This window comes from Ambystoma mexicanum, chromosome 8, assembly GCF_040938575.1.
Source record: "Ambystoma mexicanum isolate Mex_15411 chromosome 8, UKY_AmexF1_1, whole genome shotgun sequence".
Taxonomy (NCBI): domain Eukaryota; kingdom Metazoa; phylum Chordata; class Amphibia; order Caudata; family Ambystomatidae; genus Ambystoma; species Ambystoma mexicanum.
The window spans coordinates 1,582,675,165-1,582,697,366 of NC_090929.1; positions in this window are offsets into that span (position 1 = coordinate 1,582,675,165).

Here is a 22,202-nt window from a genome sequence, read left to right on the forward strand (position 1 = left end):
GTCTATGGGGCTATTTTCTGATTTCACACAACGTTTAACAGGTAAACACATTTTTCTCAAGGCTAGTTTTCTGGCACATCAAACAATGCACCAGAAAGGCCGTTCTTGTTTTAGGATTAGGCTTCCACACCAGTGCCTGATTACCCAGTAGGCACCAGCCTATGGGACCCACGTCTGTTAGGGGCCTGCCAGTGCCGGGGCTAGACACCGGCACACTTTTTCGGCACTTCTCATCTGAACCAGCCAGCTGTCACCAGCAGCAAGGCAGTGGCATTGGTGGGCTGTGCCGTGATTGCATTTATTTTTCTTTCAAAACACATTGGTCTCCCACCGCGTCCGTGTGGCTATACCCTGCTGCCGACTTGCATTTCAGTTTTCTTTTTAACTTGCATGCCCGTGTGTGCCAGCCAGGGCCCGAGCGCAGACCCAGTGCCTCTAAGACACACCCTGGCTGGTGCATACTGGCAGGTAGAAGCAGGACTAGTAGTTATCAGAGGCCCAGCACGGCGCCGACAGCATCAAAAGGGAACCTGTTTTTTGGTCCTCCCCATCCTCTCCGTGTTGGAGTCGCTCAGCTTGCTGAAGGTAGGTAAAAATAAAATCAATTGTCAAGAGACTATTCAGTTAGTGGTGTGCCATAAACATGGTTTGTTGTATTTTTCATACGAGACACGTTTGCAAGTAGCTGTTGTACATACGGCAATACTGCGGATGGAGGAGGCATTCTATGACTAGGGCACCTTTACAAAATGACATTGTTTTTATCGATGATGGCGAGCCAGTGGTTTTGTACGATCGGACCAAAAAAAAAGGTCTGACCGTACCAAATGCCCGAAAAATGCTACCATCAAAGGTTCGAACACCAAAAGTTCGAATCTTTGGTGGTAGCATTGCAGGTAAGTAAAAAAAAAAAAAAAAGACTGCAGGGCTGCAGGGGTATCCCCCGCAATACCCTGCCCACTATACTGTGTGTCATAGTGAGCGGAGTGTTGCGGGGGACAGCCCCGCAGCACACCCGCAAAAAAAAAAAACGGGGGCTGCAGGGGTGTCCCCCGCAACTCCCAGCTCACTATACTTTACAGCATAGTGAGCGGGGTGTTGCAGGGGAGGCTGCCGGGGTGTCCCCCGCAACACCCCGCTCACTCCCGCTTACTATACTTTACAGTATAGTGAGCAGGGTTGCGGGGGAAACCCCTGCAGCCCCCATATTATGTAAGTGTGTTCGCATGAGAAAGGTGCAAACTTTTGGTAGTTTGCACCTTTCTCATGCGAACATTGCGGCCGCAGCCAAATCAACCGCGGCCGGATCACTTAGAATCGAGCCAGTAGCTAGGGGGCAATGCGTCAGTGCGTAGGTGGGGGAGAAATGGTGGCAGTGAGAGATACATAACATATGGTTTCATGGCACCAAGGTATGAATTCACTATTCATAAATTAGGCTGTTTCTCATCAGGGTAGGGTGGGTATGGAAAGGTGAAAGCATCCATAGGTGGTCCAGGGTGGCCCATTAGTGCTACTACCCCCATGCCAGCTTTTATATCATACACGGTAGGGAACAATGCCATCTAGATATGCTTTCAATTCAGCCTGCGCAGGGCTAGAGTAATCTAATACAGAAAACTTGTTTTAAGAAATACATCATCAAAACCTATTAAAATTGTTGGTTGGCAAAATTACAAACGTATTAGGAGATAATTTGCAAGGTGGGCCCCAAAATTTGGACTGCCTAGGGGCTTCCATAGGGTTTAATCCGGTACTGTGTGACACAATGTCTCTTCTAGATCTTTATGTATTTCCTTTCAATCTGTATTAGCACCCTGGTGGGGGAAGCCAGCCAAAAAGGTGGCTAGGAACACAGGCTTGAACCACCGGTGAAAGCCCATGTTCCATGCCACCGGACGGCCGGCTCCCCCTGCCACCTTCTTCCCAGCACACTCTGTCCCTTTTTTCCCCCTTTTCTTATCCTCCCACCCCCACTTACCTTATTTCTGCGGCGGCGAGTGCCACCGTTGCACCTGCTCCTTCTCCTAGGCTTCCGCTGGCCACCATGGAAAGGGAAGAAGGGCTCCGTATGCAGCCTGGCCTTCTCTTTCCATGGCAGCCATCTTGGGAAAATATTTTTCTTCCTTCAATGGGCTGTGTGGCATCCCATTGAACGGTGGAAAATCCTTATTTTTATTTTTTTGCACCTCGGTTTTAATGCTTTAGCAACCCAGGGTGCTAATAGCCTTAATCCGCTGTTTCAAGGGATAACGGCACAGAGCCCACGTTATCGATCACTTGGGCTGCAGAGGGAGTAACGCCATATTAAATATTCGGGAAGTCAGGTTGCCCTGTTGGGGAGCAGGGGCTTTCTCTGTGAAAACAATTACTATCTGGAACGCCCACCCTCTTGATTGAAGAATAACAACTGATCATCTCTCATTTAGGCGTACAATGAAAACCTATGCATTCCCTATATAAATTGCTAACATCAGGTCTCTGTTTTTAGGAGTTTGCCACTAGGCTCTCTTTTGCAATGAGCCCTATGCACTGTAACACCAAGATAATTCTTCAAAGTGAATTTACGCACTCTCAATACATATTACCATAACATACCATTTCTTTCCATACCATCGACTGTTGCCTTTACCCACAATCTGTGTTAAAAGCATGTGTGTATTACTCTAGATGATGTTTTAAAAAAATATATATCTGTGTTTTTTCTTCAATGATTTATCTCATTTTAAAATATGATCTCAATTAAATTTGCAAATCTGGATTAATTGTTTTATCATGTTTTACTGTTTCATCCCACCGTACATTTCTTGGGAGATGTTGATCATTTAAATCCCCCTCCATGTCTGTCCACACATACATGAAAGTGTAAAGGATGCAGCATAACCATATTTTCTTGCACTGCCTGCACATTTTTCTTGGCTGGAATTCTGTTATTATTGCACCTCTAAATCGTGCTCACACAGACTCTGATGTCAAAGCATTACGGCGTGTGCTCACCAAACCTAATTCCATATTTAGGTCTAGCTGAGCGAGCTATACTTTCTGTCAGAGAGCGCTAACAAAGATACATACAAGAGAGGGACACTGGCATTCATAGGCTGCTCTGCCATGCTTATCATTTGAATGCTGTGCAAAGCGTTTTTACAGCAGTAGCCTTTGTATAAGGGCCACTTTGCAATCCTTTCTTCAATGGATGAACACATCAGATACCCTTTGTTAGCAGCGGAAAACTTTGCAATTCTGTTTTTTTTTATGCAGAGGAAGTTGCTTTGTTGTCATGTTGCCCAATAGGATTGAGAAAGCAGGTAACCCATTTTGTTACATTTTGTAGAGCTAAAGGTCTGGAACTTAACACCAACTTAACACCAACAAAACAAAATGTATGCAGAGTGGCAGGATTCGGGGAGCTGGTCACACCTGGAAATTGGTCCCTCTTCCTCTTCCCCCTCTGCTCTTAATATTGTGTTGTAATGTATTTCCCTCCCTGCCCTGTGGGCGCTTTGAAACAGTATATTCTCATTGGATAAGCACCTAACAAGCAAACGAACAAACAATAATGAATAAATAAATAAATAATAGATAGAAGACGGGTGCCATTTTAATTATCTGGGTGTTACGATGATGAGTTGATATGTGCCTGCGTAGAAAATGGAATAGAATTCTGTTTTTTGCTAACAGAGTTAAATGCTACTCAATTGAACCATTGGTGGAAATCTACCGGGCACATGTTTAGAAAAGGTTAGTACGGCTGCCTGTAAGTACCCCAAATATCCCATTGCATATAGAAGTAGGTCTTTTATGTCTTTCAGACCAAATAGCCCTTAATCCAATTCCACTCTGGATTTGTATTTGGTCTAGTGAGTGTCATACTAAGTACTGAGAAGCATTGAACACTGTTTTGTCCTACAACAAGGTGAGTTCTCTTGAGTGGTTTCGACATATACGGGATCTTCACTGTAAGTTGAAGTTGGAAGAGTTGAGGAATAGACCTGAAATGATTAATGCTGCATCAAGACAAATTGCTGTGGACACCCACACTCATTACTTCTGGGGAGGGTATTTTACAAAATGTGTACAACCTATCAATTGGTTAGGGTATGGCATGATAATGTTTATTTATAAAGCATCTATAAAAAAAGGCAAGTGTTTCAAAGCGCTCAAGGAGCGTGGGAACATGGGGAAAAAACAACAGTCGTTCAGAGCCCTTGACATTCTGAGACGATCATAGTCTTCACAGGCAGAGTAAGTACATATAATACAATTAACTGATGAGACACAGCAAATAGGTCTGACAACGATTCCACAGTTTTGCCAGTGCAATTAAGGGGAGAAGACAGGTGAGAACAGATAGACGATCTTCAGGCACCGTGCACTCAGATCATGCAAGTGCACAGATGGTTGCAGGGAACGGTTATGAATATTTGCCCTAAAAAGTTGATGTTGCTTTGGAGGGGTAGATCCGCTGGGGCAAACTACCCCTTGCCGTCGTTAAAGCTAAGTGGGACAGTAAAAACTCTCCCATGTCTCCCTTCTGCATCTGTGGTAGGGAATCCTTACAACATTGTATCTTTATCTGCCCCAATATGATGACATAAGGAGAAGAAATGTAAAAGCTTGTGTATAGAATACGGGTCTGCTGATGGTGACTGTATGCAAAAGTGCCAGATCAGTTGATGTTATTTTTGCAGTTTCGACATTTTGAATAAGTGCATGGAGGTGAAGAGAATGTGTTGTGACTATAGTGCAATACATTTGCATAGTGTGCATTTCTGTTTTTCCTAATGTCATGTTTTAATTGCCATTTCTATTATTTCAAATTTATAACTCGTGTATCAAGAGTGAGAAATTGTATTTTGTGTGTTTGTATATAACTTCTATGGAATGTTTTCCGAAATAAAGTTTGATATGATGATGATAAGGGCCAGTGGAGATTTTGAAGGTGCTGAATAGTGTGTCATGTTTTTATTTTTTTTCTTTCTGCCTGTTTCAGTTTGTTTTCACTTTTGTGCTGTTTGTGGAACTGTCTATATTCGGCAGAGATGTGTTCAATGTTGCTTTTAAGTGCATGTTATATTTAAATGCAGCTGCCACAGTCCAATACCAGATAGGTCTAATTTTACCAGGTCAACTACGCACCTCTGTCCTTGTTCTCTGGAAGATGTAAAATGGGCTATGTCTAAATTAAAATTCTCAAAAGCTGAAGGGCCTGATGGTATTCATGCATGCGTCCTGAAACACGATCCATCCCTTTGGGCATCTATTCTAAAAATTAAAAGTCTTGCTGGAATACATCAAGACAATTCCTGATAAAAAGCTAAGAGGAACCTTCATGAGAGCGCGGCTTAATCTTCTCCCGACTCGTGAAATCTTGGAAAGAAGATCCCAGTCTAACTCAAACGAATGTAGACTTTGCTCAGAGAACCATCAACTGGAATCCATCAGACACCTGATGTTGTCATGTCCAGCAATGTTAGAAGCAAGGAGAGCCTACCTTCTACCTTTGTTTTCTACCTGTGATCTTCATGAAGAAGAAACCTGGTGAACCCGTCTTATCTCCGGAGAAAGCACCAGATGGACAATCGCAGGAGGCAAGATTTTAAATGCTGCCTTTGAGAAAATAAACTCCTTGTGAAAACCAAGCACAAACGATGCGACTAATGTAAAATTCAAAGCATATCCTCGAAGCTGCAACCTTCACTCTTGTAAAAGCCTATATGTGGCTAAACACAAGTAAAACATTTAAAAAAAAAAAAAAAATGAAGTATGACTCTATCTATCTAATCTAATACCAGAGTCTTGGCTAACTTCTATTATTATCCCGATTTACAAAAAGGGCAATCCCACTGATCCAGCCAAATTTCATCCAATTGCCCTTATGGACTCTTCTTCGAAGGTATTTGCCATCTTAATTTTAAGTGAAATAGAAAGACACGTGCAGGACCACGACACCCTTTCAGGTTAGGAGGTGGGCTTCCGGAGAAACATGGGAACAGCGCTCAATGCCACGATTTTGCCTCACATGTTAGAACTCTCTAAGCAATCTAATACAGGCCCAGTGTTTATGGCGTCACTCGACATGTCAGCAGCATTTGATTGCGTAATACGCAATCATCTGTGGACCAAAATGTTTGGCTTCTCTCCGCAGATTATTCTCATGACTTCTATGCTCCACTCTAATACCAAGTATAGGGTGAGGATTAATGATGACAGGGCGCTAACGAACCCTATTCTAAACTTTGTAGAGGTCAAACAGGGGTGTAATTTAACCTCAACACTTTTTAACGTGTATATTTGTGATTTAGATGGCATATGGCAATAGCACTTTCGCAGATGGACTTGGCAAGCTCCATCTACACTAGCTGGCATTTGCCGACGACCTTATTTTCTTCGATAAAACGCCTTTTGGCTTGCAATCTGAATTAAACATTTTCTCAGACTATGCTAGAAACTTAAATCTGCACTCAAATACCAGCAAGTCTAGAATTGTAATATTTAATATCAGGAGAAAACAAATATGTTCATTTAAATGGTCAGTAGATGGAACTCAAATTGAATGAATAGTTTCTCTCAGATATTTAGGCTATAGCCTATATGATGTCTCGTCCTTAATCTCCCAGATGAGAGTCATTTATAGCAAATACTATAGATTCTCACTAATGCCACTGATAGAATTTTACATCCTTAAAGGCATGGTCTAGTAAAAAGTTTTATTTAAAAAATAGATAGGCAACATAAAAAAAAAATACTAGCATTCTCTTTTTCAAAACTTCCTATGTAAAATTTTGAGCTATTCAAGCTCAAAATTCGCAAAAGCAAGCACATGGGCGCATCCATTTTGTGAAATGGATGCCCTCCTGTGCTGGCTTTTGCTTTTGCGGCACTAATGAAGGAAAAGCCAGCCAGCTGTAGTAAACAAAAGCTACCGCTGGGTGGCTTTCTCTTCATTAGTGCTGTATGCGGAGGACGGGGACCGGAGACCAGAGCAGGAAAGCTGCAGCTGAATCTCGGGAAGTGCTATTTATTTTAAAAAAAATAAGCACTAGCTGCAGGTTTTTTTCTAAGTTTTCCGGGCTGGAGGAGCCCGGAAAACTTAGAAATAAAACCGCAGCTTTAAAAACATTGTATTTATGTTTGTGGTCGCTTTTGAAGCGACCGCAAACATAAATACAACGTTATTGTGTTGGAAAACGCTGCAGTTTTTCTTTCCAAGTTTCTCAGGCTCCTCCGGCTCGGAGAAACTCGGAAAGAAAAACCGCAGCATTTTCCAACACAACCGCGTTTTTTTTCTGCCTGCTGTGGCTATCACTTTGGGGAGCACCGGAGAGTGTTTCTGCCTACAGCTGATTTCCCATTGGGGCTCTCGGAGAGCCCCAAATGGGAAATGCTAAATGCTGCGTTGTTTCTGCCTGAATCTGCATTCCCATTTGGGGCTCTCGGGCTCCCCCCAGGGAGCCCGAGAGCCCCAAATGGGAAAGCAGATTCAGGCAGAAACAACACGGTTGTTTTCCGCAATTCTGCGTTGTTTCTGCCTGAATCTGCTTTCCCATTTGGGGCTGTCGGGCTCCCGACAGCCCCAAATGGGAAAGCAGATTCAGGCAGAAACAACGCGGCTGTGTTGGAAAACGCTGCGGTTTTCTTTCTGAGTTTCTCAGGCTCCTCCGAGCCGGAGGAGCCTGAGAAACTTGGAAAGAAAAACCGCAGCGTTTTCCAACACAATAACGTTGTATTTATGTTTGCGGTCGCTTCAAAAGCGACCACAAACATAAATACAATGTTTTTAAAGCTGCGGTTTTATTTCTAAGTTTTCCGGGCTCCTCCAGCCCGGAAAACTTAGAAAAAAAACCCAGCTAGTGCTTATTTTTTTTTTTAAATAAATAGCACTTACCGAAATTCAGCTGCAGCTTTCCTGCTCTGGTCTCCGGTCCCCGTCCTCCGCGTACAGCACTAATGAAGGGAAAGCCACCCAGCGGTAGCTTTTGTTTACTAGAGCTGGCTGGCTTTTCCTTCATTAGTGCCGCAAAAGCAAAAGCCAGCACAGGAGGGCATCCATTTCACAAAATGGATGCGCCCATGTGCTTGCTTTTGCGAATTTTGAGCTTGAATAGCTCAAAATTTTACATAGGAAGTTTTAAAAAAGAGAATGCTAGTCTTTTTTTTGTATGTTGCCTATCTATTTTTTAATTAAAAATTTTTACTAGACCATGCCTTTAAGGTTGAGGCAATTGTCTTACACAGACTCCACATGTGCTTGTTAAACATTAAAAAAATGTTAGACCAAATGCAGGGCCGCATATGGAAGTGGACTTTAAAACTAGCCAGTTCCTTGCCCAACCCAATACTGAGACACAAACTTGGTCTATCATCATTATCCTCCAAATATCATTGTAGACTCCTCAATAATTATGCAAAAATGATCAGCCCATCTCGTAATTCACTGTATGAAGATATACAACTAATACTTAAAGATGCCAATCCTCCTTCCATGTTAATCTGTGATTGTAAAATGAAAAAAAAACTGATGGCAAATATTGACTCAAATGTTAAAGACCTTGCTATAAAACCGGCTTATGTGAAGATAAAATTATATGACCATGATTGGATTTGCACCATTGAGGCAATCAGCAATTACACTAGCTATACGGAATATGCACGCTTTAACACAACAATAGTTCCTACAATGGCTTATTAATAGTGTTTTCCATGTGACAAGGCTCGTGTGCCTTTCCTAAGATTCAAATTAAATCAATTTTTAACAAATGACAGAATCACACATTGGCAATCCAACAGTGAGTCTAAACCTAGTGGGTCATGTCGCTACTTGTATTGAGCAACCGGAAACTCTAAAACATTTAGTAATCTTCTGTCAATATTTTGAGGCCTCAAGAGTATTGGCCTTTGGTAAATTTAACATTGGTGATGCTATGTTTTCAAGGGAATGGTTATGGATTCGATGTATATGGGGCAACAACACATCGTTGGTATTGTCACTTACCAGCCTCCTAACCATCATTGATGACGAATTACTAGCAAAAATGAATCTCTGATTTTTAAGGAGGTTGCTTGTTGGAATTTGGTTTACTAACTTACACCATCAGTGCTCGATTTACCTCCCATGAAATGTTGACAAAAAACGTAAGATATTCTTTGAGCCTTTGGTTGAATACAAACATTCTATGACACCTTGGGAGACTGTGGGAATTAGAACAAGATGAGTTTTATCTAATTCTACATTTTAATAAGATGTTGCACATAGAAATGAGTAATATCCACATGTTTTGCACAATTGGTATTTTCCCAAAGAAGTTGAAACAGTGTGCCTCTTTCACATTGTCATTCCCACTTTCATTTAATCTACTGTTTTTGTATATATATTTTTGAGATGTTATCGTTCTTGTGTTAGTTACTACTTGGAGGTCATATACTGAACTGATAACAAATGTATATATTTATCTAATACGTTTTGTACACTTGTTATTTGCACAAATAAGTTGGATTGGACTGACCAACCTATTCTATGCTGATGTTTTTAAAGTTTTCATACAACTAACTACATTTGATCACCTATTTTAAAAAAAGGAAAAAAAGTCTTGAACTTTTGTTAATTATGTCATATGATATTGTGCTTTTATTCCTCTATGACTCAACAAACTATTTGTATTGCTAATTTTGCCCCAAAAATGTTGTAAAAGAGTGTTTACAAACTAAATACAATAATAAAATAATAAAAAAAAGATAGGGCTAATAGATGCTGTTGTGCATTCTAGCACAGCGTAATTCACGGTTAAACCATGACAAATTATTTGTCTGACCAATAGAATGATGCAACATTTCCCTCCCAGCACCCCAGACTAGAACAGCTGAGAAAGTTAAGGTGGGAGTCGTGCAACACAAAGAAGCAGGCACCCTAGCTGAACAATGAATACAATAGCTTTGCTTGCACAGGATCAGCCATTTTGTAGACAGTTTGGCTACTTTTCCAGTTGGGCCTAGGATTGTAGATGGTTCCCTGCAAGAGGTTCTTTAAACTTCTCTAAAAAGTCCACTCATATTTTTCCTCATTTGTGCTGCATTTACGTATTCTTATTCTTTTGTAAAGGGGGCAGGCCTCTCCATGATGCATAGCACATCACTGACAAACATTTGGTGAGTGTGCCATTCTGATTTGCATAGGTATGCGCCATTATGACTTCTATACCATGACAGTGTGCGATACTGTGCAGCCAGAGACCAGCATATGGCATACAGGTTTTTTTTTTGTTGATTGATTGATATTTTATTTCTATCGTGCTCCTACACAAGTGTTTCAGAGCGCAACAAGACAAGGGAGGGGAACAGGGGAGAACACAACAGCGATCTTACTAGGCCCAGTGACATTGAGAACGCACAAGTGCATGTGAGAGGGGAAGGGGAAAAGTGCATGAAAGGAGGGAGAAGTGGAAAGTGTGAAGCAGAGGAGAAACAGATAAATAACAATAAATAAATAATAAAGGCAACAAACAGTGGTAATGCAGCCAGCAATTTGCAAGTGCTCGGTTTAAGGCAGCAGACAGGGTAGGTCTGATAAGTGCAGGAAGAAAAAAGGGGGGCTGTATGGGTAGCGGGTAAGGGGTAAGGGGTTGCCCGGAGGCAGTGCAGGAGGGAGGCAGTGTGAGCAGGTACCTGGGCCCGAAGGACAGAAGGTGGCCAGGTGTACAATGCCGAGAGAGAACAGATCAGCAAGGGAGAGGGGGAGCAAAGGCAGAAGAAAAGAGAAAGGTATTGAGGTGCTTCCGGAACCGGAGATAGTTCTCCTCAAGTTTTAGAGTGGCAGGGAGGCTGTTCCAGAGGGAGGCCCCAGCCAAAGACAGAGATCTAACCCCAGCTCGTTTCTTTGAAAAATGACTGACCCTGAGGGAGTTGAAGGTAGAGGAGCAAAGAGCTCAAGAGTCGAGGTATTTTCGGAGGGATAGCTGAAGGTCTTTCGGACCCAGGCCCCAGAAAGCCTTGTGGACAATGCAGAGGGTTTTGAATGTAATCCTTGCATCCACTGGGAGCCAGTGGAGAGATTTCAGAGCTGGAGAGATACGATCCAAGGGCTTGAGGCCAAGGACAAGTCTTGCAGTCCTGTTCTGGATTAGTTGCAGAGGACGGGGATTAGAGGCAGGTAGATTTAGAAAGAGGCTGTTACAATAGTCCAAGCTAGAGAGAACCATGGCTTGGGATACCATGAGCTTCTGGGGGGAGGAGAGGAAAGGAAGAGTACCTCTGAGGAGGTGCCGTCAGAAATTTTACTTTTTAGAGACCTCAGAGATGAGGGCGGAGAAGGAAAGGATGGAGTCAAAGATGACCCCAAGGTTCCTAGCCTCGCAGGTGGGGGTAGGAGGAGGGCCAAGGGAGGACGGCCTGACGGTGAGGGGAAAGGATGGTGAAGGTGTGCCGATGAGGCGGATCTCCGTCTTGCTGGCATTCAGACAAAGATCATTGGCGGAACACCAATCTTGAATGGCAGTTAGGCAATCAGAGATGAGAGAGGGAGAGGAGGTGACAGAGGGCAGCCTGAAAATGAGTTGAGTGTCGTCAGCATAGCACTGGAAATTTGAGCAGAAAGTGGCAATGCAGTGGGCGAGAGTTGCCAGGTATTGGTTGAAAAGCCAAGGCGAGAGGTTAGACCCCGGGAAGGACCCAAGTTGGACCTGGGAGGGTCGATCTGAGAGGAAAGAGGTCAGCCAGGCCAGAGCCTGATGAGTGATACCCAGGTTTTCATGGAGATGGTTGAGCAGGATGGTATGGTTGACCGTGTCGAAGGTAGAAGAGAGATCGAGGAGGATGAGGACAGAGGGAATGTTAGAGTCAAGGTTGGAGAGCAGATAGGGGTGCCCTATCAATGCCTTTAAACCTTTGAAGTACAGGAAAACAGTACTGCAGGCAGTTCATCGGTGTACTATGCAATGTGGCACTAACACATGCCTACAGAAGTCCACCGCTTTGGGGAGCTGTTTGTTGAATGATGTAATTCAATGCATGTTTTGTTTCCATGCTCCTTGTACAGTCACACACCACACGTGGTTAATTTGTGATGCTGTGCAATACGGCACAAGTACATGCATGGCTAAACACTCAGACCTATTTCTGTGAGTATAGAATCAATGCAATACCATCCCAGGCTAGAACAGATTATAAAGTGAAAATCGATGACCTGCACCACAGAGGATAAACAGGCAATCTCCATGGAAAATGAGAAGAAAAGGCTGATGGGTGCATATGATCAGATGCTAAGGCCACTGTCTGAATTGAGGCTAGTGTCGAGGAATGTTGGATGTAAGAGCTGCTTTACTCTACCCTGCAAAGTGCATTGTTATTCCATTTGTGTGATGCATTCCTACGTCACTTTTTATTTTTCATGGTGCACGGGATAAGAGCAGACACATATTTATGGAGGCGTTAGAATGTGTGTGAGTAGGCCTCTAATCTAATCTATGGACCATTGTATTATGCAATACTGTGGATGCAGGTACCAGCACAGGAGTGCATTATCACAGGTTTAAAACAGGAGCGTACGAGGTGGCAGAATGATAGGCTGCTCATTGGTTCTGATATGACATCTGCCACTAAAATGGGCCTCACAGAGTCTACTGCCCCAAACGTGTATAGGTGGTGCTCTAAACGCGGGGGCAGGTAGTGTAACTTCAGCCATGCAACCCAGCTGCCACTTTTGTTCAGGTGAAATAAAGGGCTATACATCTATGCTTCTTTATTTTTTTACATACTTTTGCAGTGTGTTGATAATTCTTCCACCTATCTGCTGCAGTCAGATTCCTTCTACTTATTCTTGTGTAAAGGAAGCAGAATGTTCAATGATGCACGTCTAAACACTGACAAATGTTTGTATGACCATTGAAATGATGCAACTGTAACCTACCTTCACACCAGATTAGAACAGCTGATGCATTTTAAGACCTGCAACACAGAGGAGAATCATGAAATCTACCTGAAAAATGAGCAATCACTGATCCGGTGAATAGGAACAGCCATTTTGTGTACCACAGGGCTGCTGTGTAAGTTGGGGCTAGAGTGGTAGAATGCTTAAAAGCTCCCTTGTTTTCAGCTGCCTAATGCATTGCTTTTTGTCCACCTTTGTCCAGAATTATCCAGCCCCATGTTATAATGAATGGGGACTTAAATGGAGTTGTAATAGCAAGGTGTATTGTATGTTTGCCTCTATTTAACACTCCAGCCTATTTTTGAGCAGTGGCAAGGCGGAGAGACAGGGAGCAGAGCTAAGATCTGTGTTGTGCATTGTTCCTCCATCTCATTAGTGCACATTTATTTATTTATTTATTTTGTTTTTTTACATTTGTAGAGGGCACTGCAGCCCATAGACATCGAGGCACTATTACATGAAGGCGTAAGCAGCAGGATTATGTAAACATAGGAAACATAAGGTACTTAGTTACAGAGAGAGGGTTCCATGTGATAATGTCCCCGCAAAAAGGCAGTGTGGCAAAAAAGTTGCAGCAAAAAGTCTGGTTTTCGGCGACATCATCACTGTGAACCTGCGGGGGACACCCCAGCAGCCTCCATTTTAAAATCATTCCTCCCCTCCCCCCAGGCGAGCACGGCACAGCCCTGGTACCCTCACAAATGATCACCATACATAATGTCACCACAGCCTTTTCCCAGCAACTATATGCATGGCAACCATTTTTCAGGTCTGCATGACATTTTCATGTAGGCATAAAAACAAATGGATTCCTGTGGAATCCACCTTGGCTGAACGCCTGCTGAAGACCAGGCAGATTCCATAGGAATCAATTAGTAAACACAGAGTGTACTTTGCATGCAGCTGTTGTTTTCACTTGAATGCAAGGAAAATGAAAGTGTAAAAGCATGTTTGCCTCACTTTACTCTTTTCGTTTCCCCTCCATCTTGCGAAAGTTTTAAATTGCAAACAGGGGACCCCACAACACATAAGTGCTAATGTTAGTGGTACGCTCCATGAAATGATCATTCAATTCAAAGTTAGGCTGTCTATGCAGGCTTCTAATTTTGGTAAGGGAGCAAGCTTCTCAATGATGCTTCACCAAACACTGACAAGCATATGGAGATGAAGCCATTCTGATGCAAGTGGGTAGACCACCATTTTCATCTGTGTACCATTGCTTTGATCAATACTGTGGAATCAGGCACCACCAAATCATGAACCTCAATGCACAGTTACAGGGTGGGATATACAGGGTGGGATATGTAGCATTGGCCATTTGGGCACCATCATTGGCTGTTCTAAGCTGGCAGAACCATTGGTGAAAGCCCACTACTGACATAACCCCCCAAAATGCAGCATGTATCTGTATATTCAAGCTTCATGTAAATTGCTATATTTATACTTAACATAAACATTGGGCAGATCAATTTTCAAACTCCAAAGTCTCCTGTGTCTTTCCCACGGTTAAATAGATATGTTCCAATTTAGAGGGCAGCAGGCAATAGCTTTTGCATTTCAGTGGCACCAGTAGCCAATTTCAACACTTTTGGTTTGCCTGTGTTTTTGGGACCATTTGAACCCTTTCTCCCTGCATCCTCTTCTCAGGAAAATAAGGGCAACGCATCCTCTTCTAGCGCCACAACCCTGTTAAGTGACAGCAGAAGTCCCCACTATTTCCTCCAGTGTCCACGCTATTAGCGGGATGAGAATGTCAACTGGACTGGAACATTTATTTACAAACACCTGTTAGTGGAATGCCATCCCTGAAGTCATGTTTGGGCAGTAATTCTGTTCACATTTGTGAAAAGAAAATCATTGGTAACGGCAATTAACAAAGCCATTCCAATTGATTCTGGACAGGAATGTTTCAGTCACTTCCCAAAAAGCAAATACCCTGTTAGGAATCTTAAATGTGAATCCTGATCTGGGATTTGGTTTACTCCTTTTTTTTTAATGTATTACCCAAAAGACCATAAACGGCCTCTTCCAAAATAAGACACCTTTACAAAAAGCCCTGACTGCATTCTAAGTTTGTTAATTGTACTTTCAACAATGTACCCTTATCAGTAACCATTTGAATTCTATGGAAGAAGCAATGGTATGGTATGTCCCTCATTAGAAGGTTGCTGGTAGGCTGCTGGAGCTCCTGGTGGCTTACCAAAATCCTTGCCTTACCATTTCCCCCACTTGATATCCTGGTAATTTTGGGATATTATGGGCGTCGGAGGACGGTAAGTTCCCATTCCTGTGGAGTCCCTGGTCAGGCCTGATGGTAGTTCACAGCCCCTGTCGGCAGACTCGGAGTGAGGCAGTCTGGAAAAGGCACTGTAACCGTTGTTACCAGCACTATTTTCCCAACCGGCTAACTCATAAAGAGGGCCTATGTGTTTGAAACCCCCTACAACATTTGTCCACACCAGCATGGCAGATTTTTGCATAATCCTTCTTTGTTGCCCAAACAATGTTTTGCATTTTGGTGTTTAATGGTAAAAAGCGGCCAGGGATATTGGTTATGGAACAAAACTATCCTAAATAAAAAAGAAAATAGTGTCCAATATTTTAGTAAAACATCCTTCTGTGAAGTCAATTTCTTTCTCTCTGTTACCATGTCTTTAACCAACTGACATTTCCAGAAAGCAATTCAGATGCATGTTAATTGGAATATTACCATGTGTTGAGTTGCGCAGCATTTCCCTGAGTTTTTAAGAAATATTTCCCTGCGTGTTGTATGTTTTTCATTGAAATATTTATTTGCAAAGACCAGAATGTTGATGGGAAGCATAAAGAGTTCCTTTACAGTGTGGGTTTTCTGAAAAGGATAAAAGGGCACTGTTCAAGGAAAATACTATGAGGACTTAAAAAAAAAGTAAAATTAAATGATGATAACAGCCAATCGATTCTACAATCCAGGTGAGTGCAACTGTGCTAACCTGTGTAGCATAGAGCTAGAGTTTATTCTTCCTTGTATGTTAACAGTATGATCAGACTTCATTAACCTTGGGTGATTGTTTGGCTTCCATGATAAATATGCATATTAGTCTCTCCCTTCTTCTCCCTATTGGCACGTGTCACCACATGCATCCACCATATGTTTGTGGAATCTCAAAGCAGACAGTTCCATGGATGAATGAGTGTAGGGTTTGAACACAGCTTGTTTCTAAAGCAGCATGAATGAACAACATGCAGTGTTTTTGCCCGCCAATTCCATATCCCTTTGGCATAATTATGATATGGACTGCTGTGCAATTCATTCCCGGCATGGAGCAAAAACCATAAGCTTATAACACTGCTTCACCTTTAAACATAACATCCTGCCTGCTAATGCAAGGGCTTCCCCATGAGACCAGACAATTTGGCACTCCCAAATGGTTTCTTCGACCCTGCAGCAGTACATTTTTTGGCATAGTGTAACCCCATCATACAATGTGGGGTTTGGAGAAGAGGACAGGAGAGTTCAGTAGCAAGCACAGGTCTTGAAAGCAAGACCATGCTGAGCAACACTGGCTCGAATCCCAGACCAGTGCTAAAAAAAAAATATATACTTTAAAAAAAAATCAAGGGCACTATAAATACCTGCACTTGTATGATCTCAATGTAGAAGACCTAGTAGGAACGTTCCCACCTTGCCTTGTGGCGCCTTGAGACACACGTGAATAGGCACATTACAAATAAAGCATTACTCGGTGTATGTCATAAGGAAGGAAATTAAAAGAAAATTAAGCAACGTGTATATGTAATGTTTGTTGTGGGGTGGGGATACAGGGGTTTAGCTGTGAGTGTAATCTGTGGTTGCCAGGCCCTCTAGTTATCTATTTTATGTATTGTCCTTGCGGACATGCGAAGGGTTTATGGTCCAGCACTGTTTTGATAACCAAATAAAGCATCTTTTCAGTTTGTTTGTTTTTCTGACTCACGCTGACCACGAAGCAGCTACCCAGACAGCGTTGTAGGAACAACGTTAACAATTTGCTTGCCCCCTACCACCCTCTTTTATCTATGTGTCTCCTAAATCCGTGTAGTGTGGCAGACTGCAGCTACTGATGTGGGTTTTGAAATGGCGTCTACCTTAAGGCTAAGTGGACATGGTAGCAGCAGAGATGTTGCTTTTCCCCCATACATTTGGTGACAGGGATCTGGGAGGTTAAGCTTCTACTAAAGGCCCATAGTTAACAGATTCAGTATCTAGAGTGTCATCAATTCTGGGACAGCACTATATATAAGTGTCGTGGTTAGGTATGTTCCTTGACTGGGAGCAAACATGACGTTAAAGTGTTACTTTGCTGGTTATGTAGTTACATTCTGGCACAAGTCGGCAGAGGTCGAAATGGGCCTGAGTCTGCATTAGAGTTCATCTGGGGATTTGGCCTATGGCCTCAGAGTTCAAGGTTCTTACCCTATGTTGGTCCATGCGTGTACGCAATATCATATGTTAGTTTCTTTTCATTTAGGCGGTATACATTCCAGTTAGCCACGTGTTTGTACAACTGGGCTATCAGGCAATGTGGGTACCAAGCTGACTGGTCCAGTCAACAGGGCATAGATAGTGTTTGGAAATATTGTGAAGGGGTTATGCAATATGTTTTATTTATTTGCATACAAAATTACAGTATATGCATGCAATGTTAATATATTTATTTATGGCTATTTATGAAATAAACCTTACCCGGCAATAAGGTTATGTCATGTTATGTTAAAGTTTCTTATACCACTTCCTATCCTGTGCACTGTCCCACCTGTGTGATCCCTTGGCGCTTTGGTGGATCTGTAAAGCAAGAGGGTAGGGGGAGGTGTAAGTTAGTAGAACTCTGAGTGGGAGAAAAGAGCAAGAGTGCTGTGATGTGATGTTGCCAGCTTATTTTCGGTTTACACTGTTCGCTGTACGTAGATGTGACTTTCGGTCAGTAGCCACCATGTGCTGCTGGGCGAGGCTATGTGTAGTTTATTTCGTTCTTGTGGTGTACTGAAGTGCATGAGGTTTGGAGTGCTGTAGAAGGATAGTTGTGTTTAGTTCAGAGTTTGAGAGGTATATGCAGAAAGATTCGTTTTTAGAAGGGTTTGTTAGTGGCGGTGCACTATCTTACCCCCTCTGTTTTGACTCCCTGTGGCACATAGTCCTTCCCCTGTTCTATATTGTGGTGTGCTACAATTACCACTCCTATATTGTGTGCCGCGGTATGGGTCATCAACAGGGCTATTTAGTTGCAGTACCATTTACACTTGAGGGTTCAGACAAGTCGCTGCCCAATTCCCTTCCCCCCTAGCACATCCCGGTTTTCAGCAATCATAACCCCCTGTGTCCCCCCGACATATTCCATGTTCCCTAGCGCTCCCTGTTGATCAATTCATCATATGAGCCTTCTAATATATTCACAATATTAAGGGGTTGTGGTTTCCCGGTTCACAGTGATAACATGGTAACAATGTTCTTTCCAAAGGTAACATGTTCTGGTACCCAGTTCCAGCACTAGCTCTCATTGAGGGCCACTACCCTCAGTCAACTGCTTTTGGCTAGCTCGGCAGGCTATCCGGAGTATTTTATATATTCATGTGCACGGTAGGGTGTGCGCCCTGGTGGCATAAACTACAGGCTGCTGATTTGATATTTCCTACGCCTCTGTTACTTACCAGTTCTTCTACATCACTCCGGTAGGCAACATAGGAGGCACACCTTAGAATCACCTCTTGTCACTGCCATCCATAAACATGTTGCACCCTTAGCAGGACTCCTCCTCTACCTCTCTTTGGAACTGGGTGCTTATAAAACACACAGTAGAGGCACCGCTTTTGAGAATTAATTTCTCATATTTATTGACTCCATTTGCTCAAACACCTGTAGTTCAAATGGACTATCAAATTCTCAATGGTGGCACTAGAGCTCCAAAACCTAGCTCTGCATCCTGACAGTGCACACTAGCAGGCCATGTTCTTATAACATTCATCATTCACAGCTGTAGCACTAATGTAGTTGTCCGAAACCAACATTCTGTTCCCAGATCCTACAAGCTTCCCAACCTGGTACAATTAATGTGGTATCTGTGCTGCACATCTCCCTTCTTTACTTGATCTTGGCTGTCTGATCATTCACTCGTGGGAAGGATGCATAAACTCTAAATAAACAGAGCAAAAGTATCAATGGCTGGCCTAACTCTCTAACTACCAAAAAGCTGCATTTCCCATCAAGGCATAATCCAAAATCATTGAAGTCTTGTTCATGTGGCATGCAGCATGTATGTTTCTACAACACAACCCATACCCTAACTTACTTCTAAAAATCAACACATTATAACCTCTCCTTGCCACAGATAAAGCACAACTTCATTACTACCACTACTGGCTACACAACATTTAAAACCCCCCTTGATCTAACCTCTAAATAAGCAATGTTATTACATTTGTTGCTCCTTCTTTCATTGTGTAAGGCTCTGTGATGTTCTCTAAAAGTGTGTCATTCAAACTGCAAATAACATGCGTTTAGAACTGCAAAACCAAACGGCAACATACAGACTCTAAATAGCCAGCTCTCTTTACCAATTCAATTTTCACAGCATAAAAATGTTTGCATGGATGGGGCCATGTACTTGCATCCCAACGGGTGTGCCTTCTTTAGAGGGGTGAGCTGGGTAGTGGGGAGCCCTGTGTTTCTATATTTAGCAAGCTAGATGTGTGTATCATCTGTGTTGCATTTCAGCGTATACATTGGTTATGTTATATTCTTCATGTCTATATGGTGTAAGCAATATTCTTTGTGTGTAAATGCACATTTGACCTTGTGTTGGTGTTCTTCCTGGTGAGTGCATATCTGATTCACGTCTATTGCACTCACATGTGTCAGTTGGCAGCAAGGTCACTTGCTCTTCCCATCTTTAGTTACATCAGGTTTATTTTTTCTTGTATCTGTGTGAGATAAAGCTGATATGGTTGCCTTAGTGCATAGTATTTCTCACCTTTGTGGTAATTTGACGTCCACAGACGTCGTCATCAGAGCAGGAGCTCTGGTCCCACACTAGGAGCAACCCCCTCACCCCCTCCTCTTGCCGAGATGTGCAGGCAAGACAGGGCATCCGCAATCCACCTAGCCACAGCACCCCGTGAGTGCTCTTAAAAATTGCCGAAATCGGCATTTTAATTTATTTGGCGCCGCGACTGTGTAGCGCACAAGGTCTCCCCAGGCACCATCCATGGAAAAGGAGCTGTGCACCTCCCTCCCCACCAGATGCAATTGCCACCCATGGAAAGCCACGAGGCGACAAGCCGCTCCAGGATGGCCGACGGCAGGGCCTCCAGCTCTTCACCCTTGTGAGGCCTCAGCTGCTGGCCTCTGATTGGCACCCCCCACCGCCAAATAGCCTATCAGATCGCCGGTAGGCAGAGCCGGCTCCCAAGAGAAGGCTCTGGGGAAATGCTCAGATCCGACTGAGCCTTCATCCACAGACGTCGTCATCAGAGCAGGAGCTCTGGTCCCGCACTAGGAGCAACCCCCTCACCCCCCTCCTCTTGCTGAGATGTGCAGGCAAGACAGGGCATCCTCGATCCACCTGTCCACAGCACCTAGCCTATCGGATCGCCGGTAGGCGAGAGCCGGCTCCCGAGAGAAGGCTCTGGGGAAATGCTCAGATCCTGACTGAGCTGACCAAGTGCTACCGGCGCAAGGTGATGTCCCTTTGCACAAACTTCTGCTTCTCTTCTCCAATGCCCCTCCTGCTAATTCATCCTGCAGAGCGTGTCTACCTGCAACGCAAGGTAATCCTGCCACACGCTATACCACCAACATACTTTTGGACTTTATGTTACGCTTTGCCTTGCGTCTACAATGCATGCCCCTAGCTTGTTTCCGACATGCCGTCTGTAGCTCCCAATGTTTAAGGCCTCACTGTACGTGTCTATCCAAACAGAACACCATCCATGCTGCCTACGCCTGCTCACGTTGCTCCCCGTTGTGCCCGCGGACAGGCAGACAGCGCGATATGTAAGCTAACTCCCTTATTTCGGCAATGTCTAAAACATGGTGCGCCCTTATTCTGACCTGATTTTCATGCATGTTACATTGCTCCGCTCACTAATGCCTGATATGTAAAACCCAGCCTGATGCGACTTACCTTTGAACTTTGCCCTTATACACTGCACTGCCCCCGTCTTGTTATGCCCACTTTTGATGCAAACTTCAGGTCATCTGCATAGCCCTTTCCTGCCGCGCCTCACAATTGGAAACTGAGACTGTTTGCCCACACCCGCTACAAGTCTAGTGTATCTGCATGGCCCAACTCAGTTGTGCCTTAATTGAACTTGAGACTGTTTGCTTACACCTGTTGCTAGTGCATCTGCATTGCCCAACTCCGTTGCGCCTTAATTGAATTTGAGATTGTTTGCCTACACTTGCTGCCAGTGCATCTGCATTGCATAATTTTGGTATGCCTGCTAATTGATACTGATACTGCCTTGCCCACAGTTGCTGCTAGCCCACACTTGTTGCTAACCTAGTGCTCCTGCCTGTGCAGCTACACTGCGCCCACATTGTATTAGCTCACTTTAAAAAGTCCACCGTGTACATCCCAGCCACATATGCAGCATCTGCTGACTGCCAACCACCAATAAGGCCACCCACCACCTACAAAATGTTCCTACCAGGCATCTACTCAATACTGTTGAGAACTATTCTCCATTTTATCAATTCCTCATGCCTGCCCAGTTCCACCCTGAGCTTGGCCACCATTGGCACGACCCCACCACCCCCCATAGAGCCCTATGCCACAACCATGCTGCCCCAATCCAAAAGAAACACCAGATTATGCTCCAGATTACCTAAACTGTACGAGCCCCGAGTCAGGGACTCGATCCAGTCCAAACTGACTAAGTGTTCCATTACCATTAGCACCTGCGCCAACCTTATGTTGGAAAGACCCAAGTCCAGCCCACCTAATACCATGCCCAAACACAAAACTTATAATATAGCCACCATCCCCACCCCCACTAAAACCACTGCCACACTCATAAAAGGCGCCCTCATTAACGCACGCTCTATAATAGCCCATGCTACAGATATAGCAGACCTCATTCTAGCAGAAGATCTAGATTTCCTAGCCATAACCGAGTCCTGGTTCCACGCCGCCGCAGGATCAGCCCTCTCGTTAGTTATCCCTGACGACTACACCATCCTCCGAGCGGATAGAACAGAATCTAGAGGCGGAGGCCTGGCCGTAATTGCCAAAACACAGCTCAACATTAGACTTGACTCCTCTACCCT